The sequence below is a fragment of the Cryptomeria japonica genome, chromosome 5 (genome assembly GCF_030272615.1).
Source record: "Cryptomeria japonica chromosome 5, Sugi_1.0, whole genome shotgun sequence".
NCBI lineage: Eukaryota > Viridiplantae > Streptophyta > Pinopsida > Cupressales > Cupressaceae > Cryptomeria > Cryptomeria japonica.
Window position 1 is genome coordinate 728,659,033 of NC_081409.1, and position 6,806 is coordinate 728,665,838.

A 6,806-nucleotide genomic window follows, 5' to 3' on the forward strand; every position below is an offset into this window, starting at 1 on the left:
TCATTTTTTTTACAAAACTAGTTCATAATAAACTTCCTACTTGTTATAAACGACAGATTAGTACAACATTCCTACACAATTCAATTAATTAACTTTGTCTAAACTTTAAATATTGTTGAATTTATGATTTAAAAAATAATTCATACCATCATTAATTATTCTTTTAGAAATATATAAAAGAAAATATGATAACATATTAATACTACATTCCTCTACAATTTAATATATCAAAATGCATCAAAACTTTGAATATGGTTAAATTTGTTAGTAAAAATAAATAATATCCCAAATAAATTATCATGTTATAGATTTCAACCTTTCTAAGTAATAAATATCTTTCAAATTGCAATAAATTACAGCCTTGTATAATAAATTTTGATAAAGCTGGGATCATAACTAATATATCTATATTTAAAAAATATAGATAAATTATGACTAGAGATATCTTATAATAGAAAAGAATCTATGATTGCAACAATATTAGTAGTATACAAGAGTTTCAAAAATATGGATAATAATAGAGTTGGAGACAAGTGGCGAGGGTTCTATTTTATTTGGAATAATAAAATAACACCTCCACAAAAACCAAAAGATGGCATATTTCATACATTTACCTGTCATTTGCATGTCAAATTGTTTCAAAATTAATTTTTTGTTTATGGACATTTTGATGTCATTGTAGATGCCTCTCGACATAATAACTAAATTTAAAAGTAATAACTTATCTTTTGAGTAGCTTTAATGATGGCCTACATGATATGTTCAAAAATATATTCTCATGTCTTACAAACTTTATCAAAAAGATAAACTGAATTGGACCAATAGCATTGGAAAATTATGCATGAAATTGTGGAACATCTTGAAAGATTTTGAACCGTTAACATCAAAATTTAGAAAGTTTTCTTCTGTAGAATAACCAAAACAATTTCTCACATGACAATGATTTTCCCTTTAGGAATCTGAACTCAGACTGAAAGCAAAATTACCTACAACTATATGAGCAGATAGAAATAAAAGCAGACAACGAACCCTCCAAAACATTCCCACGAGAAGCTCACAGATTAATATACTGCAAACAAACCAGATAGTTTATAATAATATTGAATCAAAGATTAGATCAAAACAAGAGACTTTTTTCTTTCTGAAACATGTTATGAATGTTTTATTTCTGGCTTTCAGTGTACAAACTGCTTATTCTTACTACAATAATGGCATATTTTGTTTCTGGCCCTAGGTAGTGCATCTATCAACTATTTCAGAATCGAAGTGTCAAAATCAACTTTAGCTGGATGTAGGTACATAAGTAAAATTTCTACCCACATTGAGATACATAAGAAGATAGATAAGAAAAGAAAGAAAATTAGATAGTTTATTCAAAATCTTCATTTTTTATAACATTTATAATTGATTCATGTTCTTTTAAAGAAATTGTAAACAACTTTCTTGTATTTGGTTTTTCTTGATATTTTACCTATTGCATATTTCTCCTTACAACTAAATGCTACTAATTAATAATTCTATGTGTTTCATAGTTTCTAAATGCAAGAAATCATTCTTCGTTGTCAAATATTTCCATAACAAGTATCAATCGCAACTAAAGAACCTATCGGATACTCAAACTTATCACCATTCACATGATGTTTTAACAACACTTTTTTTCTCTTTGTTTCTTTAGTGCAATAACATACACATGTCTTATAAGAAAACAATTGACAATCTAATAAAGTAGGAGGTGATATAATTCAATGTAGACTACTAAACTATTTTATGAAATTAGATATCAATGTATCTTGCTGTCCAAGGTCTAAAATATTATTATAATCCTCTAATGTAACAGTTAGTTATCCTTTTTAAATTTTGTCTCATGTTGATGTGTTTGTATAGGTGTTAAGGGTATATGTTGTCATTCTTCAACCTATTATATATCTTCACATGCTTTCCCATCACCACCAATGCATAAAGAATAAAAACATGCAAAATTCGTATTACACGTAACCCATCTTCTTGCATTCAAACTCTTAAATGAATGCCAATTTGCTAATCCATTTACTAATTCACAACCTATCATAGTAAGGCGTTTTCTTCTTTAATCCATTTACTAATTCACAACCTATCCTAGCAAGGTGTTTTCTTATTTAACCAATAAAAAACTATTAAGTTTTTTAAGTCCTAGATCCTATAGATAATTGTATATTAAACCAATTCACAACTATACATACATATCTAAATCTAGTTGCATTGTAAACTTTACCATGTCTCTAGCAAGAATTATTTTCATACATGCTTGAATTCCACCATGCTCTTTTTAACTATTGCTAAATTCAAAGAAACTCTACATATTGGACATTGTGTTCTTTATGGGCTATACATAGCATATAAAATATTCAAGAATTTCAAACTACCATACATAATTGTCTAACCATATGAGACGTTGTGTCATCTAGATTTCCCTTTACTCAAAACTATCATAAAATACACAAAAATAATAATGCATAAACTTTGATGAGTATGATTGGTTACTACTCAAAAGAAATGGTACTCCTTCAATATTTTCATGTCATTTCTATACTATCAACTAAATGTCTATATGCAAAATGAACAAATGTAGCACTACCAATAATAAATTACAATGTCCAATGGAACTTCCATTTGAAGCGCAACAATGTAATTTTCTACAAATTAACAACTAGAACTATAATTCCCATGAAAATATATATTTGCATCCACATTTTTTATCAAGCCACCAAGAAGATTGAATATTTCTAGACAATTAAATTTAAAAGTAATAACTTACCTATTGAATAGCTTTAATGATTGCCCACATGATATGTTCTCATCTCAAATGTTTACAACTTTATCAAAAATATATTCTCTCGTCTTAAAAATGTTTACGACTTTATCACAATGACAAATTGAATTGGACTAATAGCATTGGAAAATTATCCATGAAATTTTGGAAAGATTTTGAACTGTTAACATCAAAATTTAGAAAGTTTTCTTCTGTAGCATAACAGAGACAATTTCACACAATGATTTCCCCTTTAGGACGAAACCAAAATTATCTACGGCTTCTGTAACAATAAAACAATAAAAGAAAACTTTATGATCAGATAATAAAAATAAAAGCAGATAAGGAACCCTCCAAAACATTCCCACGGGAAACTCACAGATTAATATATACTGCAAACAAAGAGAATTTTTTGCTTTTAGAAACATGTCATAAATTCTACGTTAAAGTTTTCTGTTTGTTAAGGGTTAATTTCAGTACATGGTTTTCTTACCATTGTAAAATTTGTTTCCAGCTCCATTTGTAATGTTAAGTTATAACTAGATCTGAAATTTACTTAGTGCTGGGAAAGTACGACGTTGTATGAGAATAATTTGTTTCAGGCTTTCAGTGTACAAAACTGCTTATTCATACTACCATAATGCCACGTTTTGTTTCTGGCCCTAAGTGAACTGTATCTATCAACTATTTAAGAATCGAAGTGTCAAAATCAACTGTAGCTGGATGGAGGTACATAAGAAAAATATACACTGTAGCTGAATTCAAGTATAATATATAGCTAGATAAGAAAAGTTCAAAAAATTAAAGATTGATTCTATTATACCATTTATGTCTTCATTTTTTATATCACATTTATAATCGACTCGTGTTCTTTCAAGAAATTGTAAACAACTTTCTTGTATTTGGTTTCTCTTGATATCTTATTAATTGTATATTTGTTGTTACAATCAAATGGATTAATGAATAATTCTCTCTGTGTTTCGTAAATCTCTAGATGAAAGAAAACCATTCTTCCTCGTCAATTATGTTCATAACAAGTATCAATGGCAACTAAAGAACCTATCGGATATTCAAACCTATCATCATTTACTTTATGCTTGGACAGTTTATGTTTTATCTCAATACATCAATTCAAACAATACCTTTTTCCTCTTTATTTCTTTTAGTGCACAACAATAAAAAAATGTCTTATAAGAAAACAAGTGACAATTCGATAAAGTAGGAGGTGATATAATTCAAAGAAATACACGTATAAAATAAATCACTAAACTATTTTATGAAACTAGATATGAATGTATCTTGTTGTACAAGGTCTAAAATATTATTATATTCCTTTAATGGAACAATTATTTATCCTCTTTAAATTTCATTTCATGTTGATGTGTTTGTATAGGTGTTAAGGGTATATGTTGTCATTCTTCAACCCACTATATATCTTCATATGCTTTCAAATGGCCACCAATGCATAAATAATAAAAGCATGCAAAATTCATATTCACATGATTCATCTTTGCATTCAAAGTCTTAAATGAATGTCGTTTTGCTAATCCATTTACTAATTTGTATCCTATCCTAGCAAGATGTTTCCTTCTTTAACCAAGTAAAACTTCTAAGTTTTTTAGTTTCTAGATCTTATCGATAACTGTATATTAAACCAATTTGCAACTTCACATACATATCTAAATCTAGTTGCATTGTAAATTTTAGCCTGTCCCTAGCAAGATTTATTTGCGTACATGCTCCAATTCAACCATGCTCTTCTTAACTATTACCAACTTCAAAGAAACTCTACATGTTGGACATTTTGTTCTTTATGGGATATACATAGCATATAAAATATTAAATAATTCTAACTATCATACATAATTGTCTATCCATATGAGATGTTGTGTCATCTAGATTTCTCTTTACTCAAAACTATTATAAAATACACAAATAATAATGCACAAGCTCTCATGAGTATGATTGGTCACTTCTCAAATAGAAATGGTACTCCCTCAAAATTTTCATGTCATTTTCTATACTATATATGTACAATAAACAAATGTAGCACTGCCTATAATAAATTACAATATTGAGATGGAACTTCCATTTGGGGTGCAACAATGTAATTATCTACAAATTAACAACTAAAACTATAGTTCCCACTATAAATGTATATTTGCATGCCATATTGCTGATCAAGCCACCAAGTATAGCAAGAGTGTTTCAAATATTTCTAGATAATTTTATTCTTGAATTTTGTGATAAATCTATAGACACTATTATATCACCAACTCAACACTTCCTGAAATTTCATCTTTAAATTGGATATCAAATACTCTTAAACTCTTCACATCCATTTATTATTCTCCAAAATAGTTGTGATCCATTTTCATCCATACATTCTTCAAAGAACGAAAGCTTATCACATCTATTACACTTTGTCTAGAAATATAAATTTAAGACTAAAATAAAATTGTCCATCAAAATTTTCACAAAAATTAATTCATAATGAACTTTCTAGTTGTTGTAGTTAGTAGATCTTAGTACAACATTCCAACACAATTCAATTCTAGACTTTGAATATTGTTGAATTTGTTGGTTTAGAAAATAAATCATACCATCATTATTATTTTTGAAACATATGAAAAAAAAAAATGATAACATATTAATACCACATTCCTCTACAATTTAATCAATTAACATGTATCAAAACTCTAAATATTGTTAAATTTCTCCATAAAAATAAAATCACACCACCATTATTATTCTAGAAGTATATGAAATAAATTATTATGCTATAGATTCCAACCTGTCTAGGTATGAAATATCTTTCAAATTGCAATTAAATATAGGCTTTCATAATAAATTTTAATAAAGTTGGTATCATAATAATTAAGTTTAACAGCTTACCTTTTGAGTAGCTTTAATGATTGCCCATATGATATATATTCTCATGTCTCACAAATGTTTACGACTTTATCAACAAGATATTCTCCTGTCTTACAAATGTTTGCAACTTTATCAAAATGATATACTGAATTGGAACAATGGCATTGGAGAATGATGCATGAAATTTAGAAAGTTTTCTATAGCATAACAGGGACAATTTCACGCACAACGATGTTCCTCAAGGCTTATAGCGTGGACGTCCTTAGAAATCTGAACTCAGACTGAAAATCAAAATTATCTACAACTTTTGTATTGATAAGAAAATTATATGATCAAATAAATATAAAAGGCAGATGATAAACCCTAATCAAAACAAGAGATTTTTTGCTTTTAGAAACATGTCATAAATTCTACGTTAAAGTTCCTGTTTGTTAAGGGTTAATGTCAGTACATGGTCTTCTTATCAATGTAAAAATCGTTTCCTCCGTTTGGAATATACAGTATAACTAGATCTGAAATTTACTAGTGCTGGAGATGTACGACGTTGTATATGAATGATTTGCTTCTGGCTTTCAGTGTACAAAACTGCTTATTCATACTACCATAATGGCATATTTTGTTTCTGGTCCTAAGTGCTGTATCTATCAACTATTTAAGAATCGAAGTGTCAAAATCAACTGTAGCTGAATGGAGATGCAGAAAAGATAGGTAACTAATGATCAGTGATTCGTCTGCCATCATTTTGTTTCCTTCTACAACATGCCTTCCAATGACACTAAAGTGCTGCATCTACATACTCATCCAAAGAGAAATGGCCACCAAATCAGCCAAGATGGATTCATGTGCTACTTTAAGGCATGTTGCAGAAGGATTGGTTTGTTTCATTTTAGCTATTAATAATAACCCTGGGAACCCAACAGAACTTTTGGAATGACTCCAATGGTGCAATGGGTGCATGCATATGCATCAAAGGTCAATAAGAAAGCAAAGAAATTTCTCTCAATGTGCAATACATGTAAATTTTTCTGAACCCAAGTTCATACCAATCTATATCAGTTCGGTCATGGACCAATTTTACAGAATTACAAAGAATATTTAGTTGATGTGATTTCCATGGTTCATTAAGATTATTTCTGAATCTATA